Source organism: Oreochromis aureus, unplaced genomic scaffold (assembly GCF_013358895.1).
Source record: "Oreochromis aureus strain Israel breed Guangdong unplaced genomic scaffold, ZZ_aureus HiC_scaffold_245, whole genome shotgun sequence".
NCBI classification, from domain to species: Eukaryota; Metazoa; Chordata; class Actinopteri; order Cichliformes; family Cichlidae; genus Oreochromis; species Oreochromis aureus.
The window spans coordinates 46,703-61,917 of record NW_024108813.1 but is presented as its reverse complement, the minus strand read 5'-3'; the positions used below and the strand labels follow the sequence as shown (position 1 = coordinate 61,917).

The 15,215-nt window shown below is 44.4% G+C and overlaps 1 pseudogene; it reads right to left on the bottom strand.

Annotated features, from left to right (window-relative positions):
- Positions 1–2,596: 2,596 nt before the first annotated feature.
- Positions 2,597–8,133, bottom strand: LOC120436837 (annotated as a pseudogene).
- Positions 8,134–15,215: the final 7,082 nt, after the last annotated feature.

Sequence of the window (15,215 nt, the reverse complement as noted above, 5' to 3'; positions counted from 1 at the left end):
CACAGCCGCTGATATTTATCTGTGAACATTTGCTAAGCAGTAAAGATCTAACTATACATGCTGCTGGTCAGTTCAGCTCCATCTTCACCAGTTGTGACAGTTAAAATGATGCTTAGAGGTCAGATATGACACAATTTATCACATTCATGATTTTTCTTGTGGTGAGAGAATCCACACTATAATTGAATCTGTTCTTTCAGAGAAAAGGTATAAATGAGGGGTGTCAAACATAAGGCTCGTGGGTCAGATTCGGCATGAATGGATGGCTCTTTCAGTCAAGCATATTGCATTAACTGATTAAAGATACACAACTATCACCTTTCAAAAGACACGGACAAGTCAGCCAGTAATGGGAAACACATGATGCATTTAAAGTTTCTGTTCAACTGTAAAATATTCTCTGTAATGTAAATTGTTCTGCTCTCTGACAAACCATCAGAGGTGCAGCACGTGTATCATTTGGTGTTTGGAGCAGAAACAAAAGCAAAGAGTTAAAGGAAGACACATTTGAAGAAGAAGGAAAATGAAAACAAGACGTCACTGAGCAACAACCTGACAGAACGAGAGCCAACAGTTTACTATCAGAACTGAGGCTGATCATTAACAGGGAGCAGCAGGTAACAAGGTCATCAGCAGTGGAGGAAAGTATGGAAGTAATACTCAGCTTCATATTTGAAGATACTCGAGTATCTTAGCTGCAGGTCTGGAACAATGGTTTTATTTCCTTTCCCATTAAACATCTCACACAGCCCCTAATCTGTGACCCTTAGCAAACCCACTGGATATCTACCTGTACATAAAGGAGATCAGATCAGTTCCATCTAGACCAGCTGTAACAGCAAAATGCTGCTTACACTTTGATGCATCAGTTTCAGTTTGTCATATAAGACAATATATCAGATTGAGGCATTATTTTCCTGCAGTGAGTGAATCTACTTTGTACTTTACTCTTTTCTTTTAGGTAAAGGGTCTAAACAGTACTTGTACACTGTGGAAATCCCATAAGAACGTCTCCTGAACTCTGAAAATAACAAAACAAAGACTAAAAAGGAGGTCATGGGTGCTGATGATGATGATGATGAGGAGGAGGAGGGGAGTAGCATGCATTTAAAAAGTGACTGATGTCCTAGAATACAACAGAACAGTGTCTCTACAAAGTTATGAAAACATGACAGTCTTGCATTAGTTTGTATTCTTATGATTTCAAAAAAGGAGGGAAAAATCTCCTTGAAATCCACAATTCCTTTTTGTTATTTCTTAGTGTGTGACGTATTTTATTGCCTTTATGATTGGTGCAAACAGTTTCCTGATTCATAATGGAAATAGATTTTAGACACAGGAGGAACACGCAGTGATCAGCAGGAGCAGCTTGGAGTCCAGTCTTCTTCACACTGAGGAGGGACATATATGCAGGAACAGTTGTCATAACTGTTACAACCACCAGATGGCGAAAGAGTCCCAATGCAACTTTAAGCCATGAAGGATGTATCTTGATGTTTGCTTGAGATAAATCTGCTTTATGTGAGTCTTTTTCAGAGTAACAGTAACATGTCTGATTATATGTCTTTAATCAGTAAAGTCTCGCTTTGCTAGAAATAAATAAATAAATAATAAAATTGTAAACATGCAGCTGTATGTTAGAAGTCAAAGGGTCCTTAAGTCTTCTGTAAATTGACGGGGATCAAATGAAGGACACAAGTATCTGTTCTTACTCTAATAAATGCTGCTTTAATATCCAACAGACTATTTTCCTTCCTCATCAGCAGTAAACAGCTCGACTGCGTCTGTGCATTTGTGTCCTCCATACTTGTTCACACACATCTCAGGCTTGATGCCACGATGCAGTGTAGAAACCTGACAACCCTCTGACTCATGTTCAAATGTTCAAGGACATTTCTCAGGATCATGTATGACCCCTTTTTGACATTTGGACTTTCATTAATAATATTTGTGTTTCTGAGTCATTTTTGTGGAGACTTCTGTCCAACGTAGTGTCCAAATGAAGCCTGAAGCTTTTCTTCACCCTCTTGTCAGATGGTCAGCAACAAAACTCTGTTCCAACCAATGTCTGATAAGAGATGAGACACAGCAGCTGAGCAAATGATCATTTCATGCTGAAGACATCCTCAGACAGAATTAAATACATACATAAACACAGCCTGGTGCCAATAACACAGCTAATGACACTGCTGTATCACTGGCTTTACTGATTAAAGACCATATCTGAAGGAAATCTTTGAACACAACAGAAAGTGACCTTTTAAACCTGCGACACTGATGCTGCATTCAAGGACCATTACAAACATTTTAAAGGACTTAAGAACATCAAGAAAATGTGACTTGTTTCTCTGTAATGAAGCTGTTTTAGTGAAGAAAGTTGAAAGGTGACAGAGCGACTGCTGAATCTTCTGCTCTAAACTTGAACTCTGAACTTTGTGATGCTTCAGGAGGAAAACTGCTTCAGTTATTCTCTCAGATTAGTTTCATATTTTCTGCATCAGATTTGAGTGAGATCCTGGAATGAAGACAGAAGAAAAGACTTTGTTCAACGTTTGATTTATAGTTAAACCTTCCAGTTTATTCACACAACAAAACATCAACACAATATATGAATTCATTCATTAAAATCACAGTTTTTCCTCATTTGTTTGATGATTTTGACAAAAACAAACACAAACACACACACATGGTCTGCCATACTCATAAAGAGAAATGTCGACATTTTTCAATACAAATATTCCAGAAACATTTAGAGGATAGAGAAGTTTACATTTTCATGTGGAGAAATATTTTAGTAAATCAAAATGATGATGAGCAGTGATAGCCTCCATAAACAGTCACAGGAAAGATCTCCTTTAAAAACTCAGAAACATCAAGAGAACAACTAGAAGATGTGGAGGTACCACCCATAATGTTTGACTGACAGCTGATCTCTGTGCAGAAATGATGGAGAGAAAATAAAATGAAAGTAAAATACAGATTTAAACCCACAATATGAAAGACTTCAGTCTATTTCAGTTTAATCAACTCAGCAGTGTCTCCATAATTATAGTAAAGCCAAAGTCCAGCATAGAGCGGCTGAGTGAATGTGGTCTGGACTCTGTGGAGGAGAGTCATGGTTTCAGAGACGCTGTAGAAGGACAAAATACCTGCTCTGTGATCCAGGTACACTCCTACTCTGGAGGAACGAGGACCTGAGACAGGAGTTTGGATGTTGTTGTACAAAAATGTATAACTGTTGTTGTAACACTCTAATGACCAAGATTTATCATTACGTGCAAATCTACAATCACTCCCTGCTCTGCTGATATTCTTGTATGCGACTGCTACATCAACTCCTCCCCCTCTCCACTCCACCTCCCAGTAAGATAAGATAAGATAACCTTTATTAGTCCCACACGTGGGAAATTTGTTTTGTCACAGCAGGAAGTGGACAGTGCAAAAGTTATGAAGCAAAAATTAAAATAAAATAAAATAAGAATAAATACAGTACACAACTGTACAGAATAGAATAAAATAAAATACTATATACAGTAGAATAAAATAGAATAAAATATACAATAAGATAAAAATAGAATACAAATGCTATATACAACTGAGTAAAAAATACAACAATGCCAGGAAGATTATTGCACTTCGTGTTATTGCACATGTGTGTGTTTGATCAGTTAAAGTCTTTGTTGTGGAGTCTGACAGCAGTGGGGAGGAAAGACCTGCGAAATCTCTCCGTCTCGCACCGTGGGTGCCGCAGTCTCCCACTGAAGGAGCTGCTCAGTGCTGTCACAGTCTCATGCATGGGGTGGGAGATGTTGTCCAACAGGGATGACAGCTTAGCCGCCATTCTCCTGTCACTCACCACCTCCACTGGGTCCAGAGGTCATCCTAGAACAGAGCTGGCCCTTCGGATCAGCCTGTTCAGTCTCTTCCTGTCCCCAGCAGAGATGTTGCCGCCCCAGCAGACCACACCGTAAAAGATGGCTGAGGCCACCACAGAGTCATAGAAGGTCTTCAGGAGTGGGCCCTCCACTCCAAACGACCTGAGTCTCCGCAGCAGGTACAGCCTGCTCTGCCCTTTCCTGTAGAGGGCGTCTGAATTATGAGTCCAGTCCAGTTTGTTGTTCAGATGAACACCAAGGTACCTGTAGCTGTCCACAGCCTCAATGTTCATACCTTGGATGTTCAGTGGTTGCAGTGGAGGATGTTTGTGCCTGCGGAAGTCTACCACCAGCTCCTTGGTTTTACTGGCATTGATCTGGAGGTAGTTCAGCTGGCACCAGTCACAAAGTCCTGAGTCAGTCCTCTGTACTCCTTGTCGTCCCCATCAGTGATCAGGCCGACTATTGCAGAGTCATCAGAGAACTTCTGCAGGAAGCACTGGGTGGAGTTGTGGGAGAAGTCTGCAGTGTAGATGGTGAAGAGGAACGGAGCCAGAACCGCTCCCTGTGGGGCCCCGTGCTGCTGCAGACGACCCTGTCCGACACACAGCCCTGAGTCCTCACATACTGTGGTCAGTCGGTGAGGTAGTCCAGAATCCAGGTAGTGAGGTGATGGTCCACTCCAGAGTTCTCCAGCTTGTCCTTCAGAACCGAGGGAAGAATAGTGTTGAAGGCACTGGAGAAATCAAAGAACATGATTCTCACAGTGCTCCCAGCGGTCTCCAGGTGAGCGAGGAACGATGTAGGAGGTGAATGATGGCATCATCCGCTCCAATGCCGGGCTGGTAGGCAAACTGAAGTGGGTCCAGTGATGAGCTCACAAGGCGCGAAAGCTGAGCCAGGACCAACCGCTCCAGGGTCTTCATCAGGTGGGATGTCAGAGCCACCGGCCTGTAGCTGTTGAGGTCCTTGGGCGTGAAGTCTTTGGCACTGGAACAACACAGGAGGTTTTCCAGAGCTGTGGGACTCTTCCCAGCCTCAGGCTCAGGTTGAAGAGGTGCTCCATCACCCCACACAGTTGGTCCGCGCGGGACCTGACGACCCTCGAGCTGATGCCATCTGGACCCGCTGCCTTCTTGGCTTTAATCCTCCTCAGTTCCCTCCTAACCTGGGTGGTTGAGAGAGACAGGCTGGAGCCTTGTGTTGAGTGTGTATTGGATGCTGTTGTTGGGGGTTGGGAGGAGTGAGCAGGGTGAATAGAGGAGGTGTGAAGTGTCTGAGGTGGAACAGCAGCAGTGGGGGTGGGTGAGTCTGCAGCCGATGTTGGAGACTGCCTCATGGCTGAATCAAATCTGTTGAAGAAATGATTCAGTTCATTTGCCCACCTCACATCCCTCCCAGGCAGAGAGTTCTGATGTTTGTGGCCTGAGATGGTTCTGAGGCCTCTCCAGACTTCACCAACGTTGTTTTGCTGAAGCTGGTTCTCCATCTTTTGCCTGTAGCTGTCCTTCCCATTCCTTATCAGTCCCCTCAACTCTCTCTGCACCCTTTTCAACTCCTCTTTGTCTTTGGATTTGAAGGCCCTCCTCTTCTGCTTGAGGACAGCTTTAATTTCTGGGGTAATCCAAGGTTTGTTGTTGGAGAAACACCGTACAGTCCTGGTAGGTACGGTGTTATCCACACAGAAATTAATATAGTCAGTAATGCATGTAGTAAGGCTGTCGATGTCCTCTCCGTGGTCGTCACAGATCACCTCCCACACAGTGGACTCAAAACAATCCTTAAGAGCCTCCTCGCTCTCCTCCGACCATCTCTGCACTGTGCGGGTGGCTGGTGGCTCCCTGCGCACTAAGGGCTCATACACAGGGACAAGGTGCACCAGGTTATGATCAGATCTGCCCAGGGAGGGAGAGGTGATGAACTGTATGCCTCTTCTGCATTGGCATACAGTAAGTCCAGTGTTTTATTGTCTCTGGTTGGGCAGGTCACATACTGGGTGAAGGTGGGCAGTGTGGAGTCCAGTGAGGCATGATTGAAGTCCCCTGATATTATGAGAAGGGCTCTCGAGATTGTGTTTGCAGTCTGCTGACCACAGAGTGGAGAGAGTCACAGGCTTCATCCACGCGTTGGCGAGGGGGACATACGCTGTTATCGCGATAACATGCGAGAATTCCCGGGCAGGTAGTACGGACGCATGCTAACGGCTAACAGCTCAATGTCTCTGCTGCAGAGTTGTTCTTTTACAGTGATGTGCCCAGGGTTACACCATCTGTCATTCACAAACACTGCCAGTCCCCCTCCTTTCCTCTTACCGCTCTCTCTCGTCCTGTCCGCTCGCAGCAGCTGGAATCCCGGTAGTGTCACGCTCGTGTCCGGAGTTAGCGGTGTTAGCCACGACTCCGTTAGCATCATGATGCTACATTGCCGGTACTCCTCTGTGACCAGGTTAGCGACGTGAGCTCATCCATCTTATTGGGCAAAGATCTTACATTTCCAATAATTACAGAAGGAAGAGATGGTCGATAACGTCTCCTTCTCGGGCGACGGCGCTCCTTCCCAGCACGACACCCCCGTCTTTTCCTCCTCAGCTCGCTGGGAATGTCGGGTCTGTCCGCCGGCAGTACCGCTGTAGGACGCAGCGCTAACAGCTGATCCTTACTGTAAACAAAGGATCCCTGCTCTGGGTCCCCAGACACGGGTGAAAAAGTAGAAAAAAACTAAGAAAACGACCAGAACTAGCACAAAACGGTAGAACATGGTTGCAGAGTCTAATTACTAATACGTTAGTTATAAAAAATTATGAGAAGAAAAAGATAAGAAAGAAAGAAACTCAGAATGAGCAGAGCTGCTGTAACAGGCTGCCGCACACGGGGGGCGCCGGAAGTAGTTAGTAAGTATTTAGTATTAAGTATTTAGTATTAACAACGTCCAGTCAGACTTTCTCTACTCAGGACCGACCACGATCCAGTGAATCTGTCTGGATGATCAGAATAAGACTGTTGTTGATACATTACTGTTACTTTTCTGTTCCCCTCTGATAATAACAGCTGTTTGTACGCTGTGTTTGGATCCAGTGTGATTTCACATGAATATTTTAAGAATCCAGCTCTGGTCTTTGGCTTTGGTGGATCTGACAGTAAAACATCCACTTCAGTGACTGTCAGTGAGATGTTTGTCCATTCCTCTCTCAGAATGTCCTGTAGTTTATCTCTGACCTCTGACACTGCTGCTGTCACATCCTCAAAGTAGCTCAGACGACGGATATTGATGCTGGATGAGTCTGTAGACTCACTGAGTGCTGACAGTGAGGGGTAGTTGTGTAGAAACTGGATGTGATCCTCTGTGTGTGAGAGCTGCTTCAGCTCAGCATCTTTCCTCTTCAGCTCACTGATCTCCTGCTCCAGCTTCTCCTCAAGCTCTTTGACTCGACTCACTTCAGTTTCCTGCTGGGATCTGATCTGCTGCTTCACATCAGAGCTTCTTTTCTGGATGAGATGGATCAGCTCAGTGAAGATCTTCTCACTGTGCTCCACTGTTTGATCAGCAGACTGATTGATGGCCTCCACCTCCTGTTGAAGCAGCTTCACATCTTTCTCTCTGTCCTGGATTCTCTGCTGGATGTTTTGTCGACTCACCTCCAGCTCTCTCTGCCTCTCAGTCCTTTCTGCTGCAGCTGAGACTGTGTCGTGGCCTTTATGTTCATCCACAGGGCAGAGATAACAGATACACTGCTGATCAGTACGGCAGAACATCTTCATCACCTCATCATGACGAGAGCAGATGTTCTCCTGGAGCTTCTTGGAGGGCTCCACCAACTTGTGTTTCTTTAATGGAGCCACATCATAATGAGGCTGAAGGTGTTTCTCACAGTAAGATGCCAGACAGACTAAACAGGACTTGAAGGCTTTCATTTTCTCTCAGTGCAGACATCATAGGCCACATCTTCAGGTCCAGCATAGCAGTGATCAGCAGGAGCAGCTTGGAGTCCAGTCTTCTTCAGCTCCTCCACTAAATCTGCTAACATGGTGTTTTTCACCAGGACATGCCTCGCTGTGAAAGTATGTCTGCACTGAGGGCAGCTGTAGATTTTCTTCTTTTCCTCTTCATCCCAGAAGCTTTTAATACAGTTCATGCAGTAGCTGTGTCCACAGGGAATAGCCACCGGATCCTTCAGTAGATCCAAACAGACTGAACAGCAGAATTTCGTTTGATCCATTTGATTCATGTGCTGTGCCGTTTCACCGTCTCTCAGTGACTGTCAGACAGTCTGACTTCCTCTGAACAGAAACAACCTCTGTGCTCTGAAGGGAAACAGATCTCTGCTCTTGTTCACCTCCTACAGGAAATGAGGCTCACCAGCAACTGCATTTACACCATGTTGTTTAGACCCATCCTGATACAGACACATCTGTGGAGGGAGGCGCTAAAGAAATATTCCTACAGTGTGACTAAGAGCCGTTCAGACAATGCAGGGTGTGGTATGTTTGATTACAGCATGCAGTAACAAGTCTGACCCAGTTAAACTTTAATAGTTTAACTTTACTTGGATGTTTGAAATTTGACAGTCAACACTCAGCGAGTTCATTCTATATTTCAAAAAGTTCAGCAAAGTTTAGGATGCTGTGATGAATAAAAATAAATGACACTTTATATTTTGTAATCTTAGTTCATTCTCACACTTACAGAATGATGCATGGGAACAACTGACTCCACTAAATCAAACCTATGTTCAAATGAGATTATGATCATTAAACAGTGTTGGGGAGTAACGGAATACATGTACCGCCGTTACGTATTTAAAATACAAAATATGGGTAACTGTATTCCGTTACAGTTACCGTTTAAAAAGTTGGTATTTAGAATACAGTTACTTTGTTGAAATAAATGGATTACACAGCGGTACTTTCCGGTTTCATATTGTGGCGGGTCAGGACTGTTTGGGTTTTGTTTGACAGCTACGCTCTGTTGTTCCAGGCGGCAGCGTTACGGTTGCCATGGTTAAAGGGTGACGCGCTCTCTCTGCGACTGTGTGTTTCCTGGGTGAGAGAGCGCCTTTTTGTTGTTGTGCTAAGCTAATAGGCGGAATGCTACAGGCATAGCTCTAAAGAATGTAGCCTTATGGGCAGTGTAGTCCGTGCTGCAGGGAGAATGGATTATGTCAAGGTTCAAAAATATTGAGGGGGAATCTAAAAATAACCACAGATCCAGGCGGGTGCAATTAGACGGGATTTTAATGAACACATGTGTGAGTCCGACCGCTGTGCAGATTTCAGCGTCGAACTACCTTACAATCGTCAAACAAAGGTCTTATAGGGTTGGCAGTCTTCCTGTTACCAGGCAGACTCAAACAAAGCATACGTCACTCCAAAACCACAATGACTTTTAACATAGTTTAAAAGAACATCGTCTTCGCGTCGAAGCCAGGTGCTTCCCCCAGCTCGTCTTCGCTGTCGCTTATCTTCTGGGACATCTGGTGTACTTCCTGAAACAGACTAACACGTACACACCGACTTTGCAGCCATAGCAAAACGTATTTCAACTCTTGCCTACTAAATGAGTCTATCTAATTTGTGTGTGCGTGCACGTGCGAGGGCGCGTGCGTGCTGTGTACTGCGTACGTGTCATGACCTCTCCTGCACCCCAGCTCACCTCACACCTCTCGTCCTAGCCAGACATAAGGCCTGCGCTCATACACAGCTGAACTATGTGTGACTTCTAGACTAAATGTCACACTCAAATGATGCTACTCAAACCATGAAGGAAACTTACTTAAAACGAACCTAAATTAACCTTAAAACTTACTTAAAAGGATATAAGTGATGAATGATAAAACTTAAATCTTAGCTCTAAAGAATATAAGTAATAAAAGATAAAAATAACTCCAGGCGTATGTCATGTAAGCAGGTGTGTTGCAATTCCTTTCAGAGCTCCTGTCCTCCTCACCTTGTATTGGCTGATCATAACGCCTGCCAAGAGTTTCTGACCCTCACCTGACCAGGAGCCACAGCTCTTTAATATGCTCAAATGCAATCATGTATAAAAGATTAAAATCATTCTCATAACACAGGTTTTTCTTCTCAGATCTGTCAATATGTTTGCTCCTCCTAATATAGTCTAAAAGCAACCCCAAGCAAAACAATTTGAACTTTCCCCTATCAGTGATCCCTCTAACTAAGTGTGTGTGTGGTTACGTGTATGTCTATGTGCTAACCACCATCGCACCCCATTTCACCTGCCGAATATCTCCTGACCTCCCCCAGACAGAGAGACAGAAGCTGCTCTCGTGTATGTAATAATCGAACCAACACTATGTATGTGTACTCTACTGAATAAATGTTTTAATCAAGAACTTCTACTGAAAGCTTAATCAAAAGCTATAAAAATAATAGCATCATCGAAACTGCCCCTCAGACTAGCTTTCATTCAGACTCTAGTTTCTGGTTTCACTTCCTGCAAAGCATGCCTTGCAGACGTGTTTCCTGTCCCTGCTCTTTGAGTGCTTCACCCACTGAAGACTTCAGTATAAGAATATAAAAACATTCAAAAGCCTTTAAAATTATAGATTCAACTCAACAATTTAAAGTGGTTCTTCTGGATTTGTAATAAAAACTTAATTGGGTGCCAATATGTTTAAACATTTGAATGCAATATCAATACCTCTTGTATACATATGTTTGCTATATGATTATGATGCAACAGTAATGACAGTAATACCAATAATGACAAAATAATAAATAAAAATGACAAAACATAATACTTCCTTCTCAACAATTACCATACCCGTTATGTGTCTGTGAGCGCGAGGAGGGAGAAAAAGGGAGTGGAAAAGTATGAGCTGTCACCGAGCAGAAACGGGAGCTGGAAGCATGTAAATATAATAATAACCACTGCAGCCGAGAACAGTGCCTGACAGCCCAGGTGTAAGTAAGCTATTAAGACTCGACTGTACACTGTAGCTATGTCCCAAAACGTCGGCTGCATCCTCCAGAGGCCGCATTTGAAGGCCGATTACGTCACAGCCCGGCAACGAAGGCTGTCCCAATTCGTCGACTCCTTCAAATGCAGCCGACAAATGCGTCCTTCATTTCCCCGAATTTGAAGGATGGGTTGGGTGTGTCCTTCGTGGCCCACCATATCCCAGAATTCATAGCGCGGTCCAGCCAAATTTCAGCTGCCAACAATGGCGGCCGCTACTAAGTTTTAAAATTAGTCTTATTAATCTTTCTGGGTCACAAAATAAACTTTTAACATATTTTCAGGCGAGAAAGTGGCGGTGTAAATTTCAAATATCTGCTTGGTTTATCAAAACATCGCATATTTGCAAAAGTGCGCCGACGTTTTCGGAGACGTCTGTTACCCACCCACTCGATAGCAAACCGGGGGATTCAATGGTCGCTCGAGCCGGTGAGAGCAGCGGATTCCCGGCTTCATCGTTTTCAGACCCCCAGTGAAAAGCAGACGGCCAAGTTTATTAAACTCCACCGACACAGCGGTGACGCAAATCTGAAGGCTAGACCATCCCATTTCACAGCCTCGCACTTCCGGCTAGAGTTGGATGTCTCGAGACCAGTGTTGCCAACTTAGCGACTTTGTCGCTATATTTCGCGAGTTTTCAGACCCCTTAGCCACTTTTTTTCTAAAAAGCGACTAGCGACAAATCTGGCGACTTTTTCTGGTATTATTGGAGACTTATTTATGACGACTTTTTGACGTGAAAATGCGTATCGCTCTTACTCTCAACAAGCAGCGGTGCTGCCGTGGGCACCTTGCCCGTGCCAAAGCACTCACAGGCGGGAGGATAGTCCTCCCCCAGCTGCTATTGTAACCCAGTGTTACTTTGGTTATCTGATATTCAGTATATATGTATATATCTATATTGGGTGTTCAGTTATAAAATGTTCTTTAATGATTTTGAGTTTTTTTTATTGCTATTGGTTTGCGGCTGCTTTACGACAGTCGACTGTGATAGTACATCCTAGCGGGAGGGGCTATGAGCTCACATGGCTTGTAGCTGTGCCAGAGAGCAAGCTTGGGTGAGCTAGCGGGGAATATCTCCTTCTGCAGTAGCCTTAAAAAAAGACTATTGTTCGTTCTCCTGCCAGACGCCTCGCTGCTGTGCTGCCTTACTGCCTTACTGCTGTGCTGCCTCGTTGTCGGGCTGTCTCGCTGGTGCCATTAAGGATTGGCAGCTGCCATTCGTTCATCCATCCGGACCTCGATTATTTGGACCGAAGTACTCACACACACACGCCCGCACTCAGTGCCATATACTCTCTTTATTTTGCTGGCCAGCTAACACCATTGTTTTATTTTTTTTGTTGCATTCGCAAAGACTATCCAAAGACATTTTGGTTATTGTCAAATAGACACTCTCTGATTACAGACTGAGGAGGTTGTGGTGTTACAACCCCAGGACTGAGAACAAAGACTCTTTACACAATATATTCACTTGCCACCTGGTTAGAAGTGGCCATTGATGAAAATATATTTTACTTCCTCTTGTCTTTGTTTGTATTGTATCCCAGGGAAGTTCTAAGTTGTTCAGGTTGAAACATTTGCACTTAGAGTCGGTTAAGTTTCCTTTGATGTATTAGTATCAAGCTGATGTTTAAGAGTGTATGTTAAGGACGGATGTGCTCCAGTCCATCAAAACTTTAAAGTGCTGGACACCGATGGTAAATTGCCATCAGACCCTAAATAAATTGTCCTCTGCTGTTATCCATATTGCTTCACTCATTCTTTGGTGAGTAGACGTATTGGTTACAACTAAAAGTAGTAGGAAAAAAATTGGCGCCCGAACAGGGACTGGGCGCATCACTAACTTTATCCTGAAGCACATGCATAGACATCTGTGAATTCATCTACTGCTTTGCAGAGAGAGAGAATGGAGTTTTGTGACAGGTATGGTTTTGATCCAGAGTACACTGTTTTGTTAAAAGGGGTTAAAGCCAAGATTAAACTACAAGAGGTGCAAAGAGCATTCGCTTTGCTGGATCACGTTGTCAAAATTCAACAAATAGATACTCTCCCTGACACTATTTTGTGTCAATTCACCGAGTCCATTATCCCAATGCTCTTAGATGGAGAACATTCAGCAGATGGGGAGTGTTGGGAGGTTATTCAGATAGATGAGTACTGTCCTCAGGGACCTGACAGTTTTCACCTGACGCATGATGTGATCCCCTTGCTCGAGCAATTGATGATGTGACTGCTAGTTTCAGAGAACAAGTAAACGAACTGGCATTAGCATATAATGTGAGCCCCATGACTTTAAATCAGGCTGCAGTGAGCCACATGTGTGGGAAAAATGATACATATAAGGGGTTAGCTACCTCAACTCCTGCCTTGGGAGTTAAAACTCAGTCCACACCGGTCCCAGGTCAACTGCCGCCTGTGATGATGGCCATGCGCCCAAGGCTAAACAGGCACTTGATGCGGACTCCTGCTTGTTGATCCTGTGCCAGCGGAGGTTCAGAGAGTCATTGTGGAGTACATTGTAAAACATGACTCGCCCATGCACACTCCCTCTGCTTTTGAGTTCCGCTCATTTTCTGGAAACTCTCCAAAACCCCTAATGAGGTAGAGTACAGGGTATGGCGACTTAGAGCTAAACAGGTGCTAAATGACTCTGCCCTTTCTGAAGGGCAGCAGCGCCGTGTTTTCCTTGATAGCTTGGCTAGCCCTGCTTTGAATGTGGCCCTTTCTATTGGGTCTCAAGCACCACCAAAAGACTACCTCGATGAGCTCGACAAGGCTTATGGCAATGTCACTGGAGGTGAAGAGCTGTACATCCAGTACCTAGAGACTCATCAGAATAGTGGAGAAAAGGCATCTGATTACTTGCGCCGACTCCAAACGTTGCTGCAGGAGGTAGTTGACGGTAATGGCATACCTAGAAGTGATTTTGATGTTCAGCTGTTAAAAGCAGTTCCTCAGAGGTTGCTGGGATGACTCTCTAATTGCCGCTCTGCATCTAAAAGAAATAGTGGGATCTGCACATCATGTTATTCCCACTTTCTCAGAGCTGCTTTTAAAATCAGAACTTATGAGAAAGAGAGTCAATTAAAAGAAATGCGCAGGAGACGTTACATGAGCGGCACCTCAACTAAAGTGCAGGCTCGAACCCTTGTAGCCACAGATGACTGCAGGCCTTCTGGCATACCTCCCACAGCCCTGGATGCTTGTACCAGAGAGCAACTGGAGGAGAGAATCAGGCAGCTAGAAGCAGAGCTAATGAACAGCTCATCTGCAGCAAATTCTCAATCTCCCAAAAGTGATAAAACTAGGCAGAAGCTATCGCACAGGACCAAAATCCACAATCCAGCTCCACCAACTCCTGCTAGGCTACCTGGTGATCATAAAAGGGTTGGGAAATTTTGCTATAATTGTGGGAGGATTCACATATGCTGCCACAATGTTCAAACCCAACCATATGCCATATTAGTGCAAAAGAAATTGTGTGAAAGGCACAGTGCTGGGCAAAGCCAGTGTTCAATGGCTCAACGACAGAATGATCCACAGTCCAACTTGCCTTTAAACCAGTAGGAGCTCCTGCTGTGGAACGAGCAGGAGCTGATGGTCAGAGTAGTTCCAAGCCTTCAAGCCAGTGCATGTACGAAGCCCCAGCTCCAACGGTGCCTTCCCAGTTTCCCCAGGGTCTAATTGGGGAGCCTTGTGATGGTTTAGCATGGTTAGATCAAGTTCAGTGTCGGTGTTTAATTGATACCGGGTCCCAAGTGTCAATAATATCGGAGTCATTCTATTCTCGCTATCTTTCTCATAGAGAACTGTTCTCTATAAAAGAGGTACTAGACATCGAAGGTGCGGCTGGACAAAAGGTACCATATGTGGGGTACATTGAAGCTAAAGTTCAGTTCCCTGAAAGTGCTTGTGGCACAGACAAGTGCTTCAACATCCTAGCATTAGTTAGTCCAGATCAATCATACAATGATAAGTTTTCTCTTCTTGTGGGCACAAATGTGTTAGGTCCCATGATACAAGACTGTCAAAAAAAGGGTGGAGCAAAGTTCCTGCAGAATCTACCCATTGACACCAACTGGATCATGGCATATACCTAATGTTTCAAACAGGCTGACCCCCAAGCAGACGAGGTCAAAGCCCTCCGTGTTGCACTCTCCAGCAAGGTACCGGTGCATTTGAAACCAGGTGAGGTGTATACTTTGAAAGCCATCTGCCACACTAAGCCTGGGAGCGATAAATTTCAAGCTCTTGTGTGTAGCTCGGAGGACACACCCACACCAGGTGGGCTTATCATCTATGACCAGATAGTCGATGTAAAACCTATGTCCCACTGTAAGTTTAAAGTTGCGGTCAAAAATG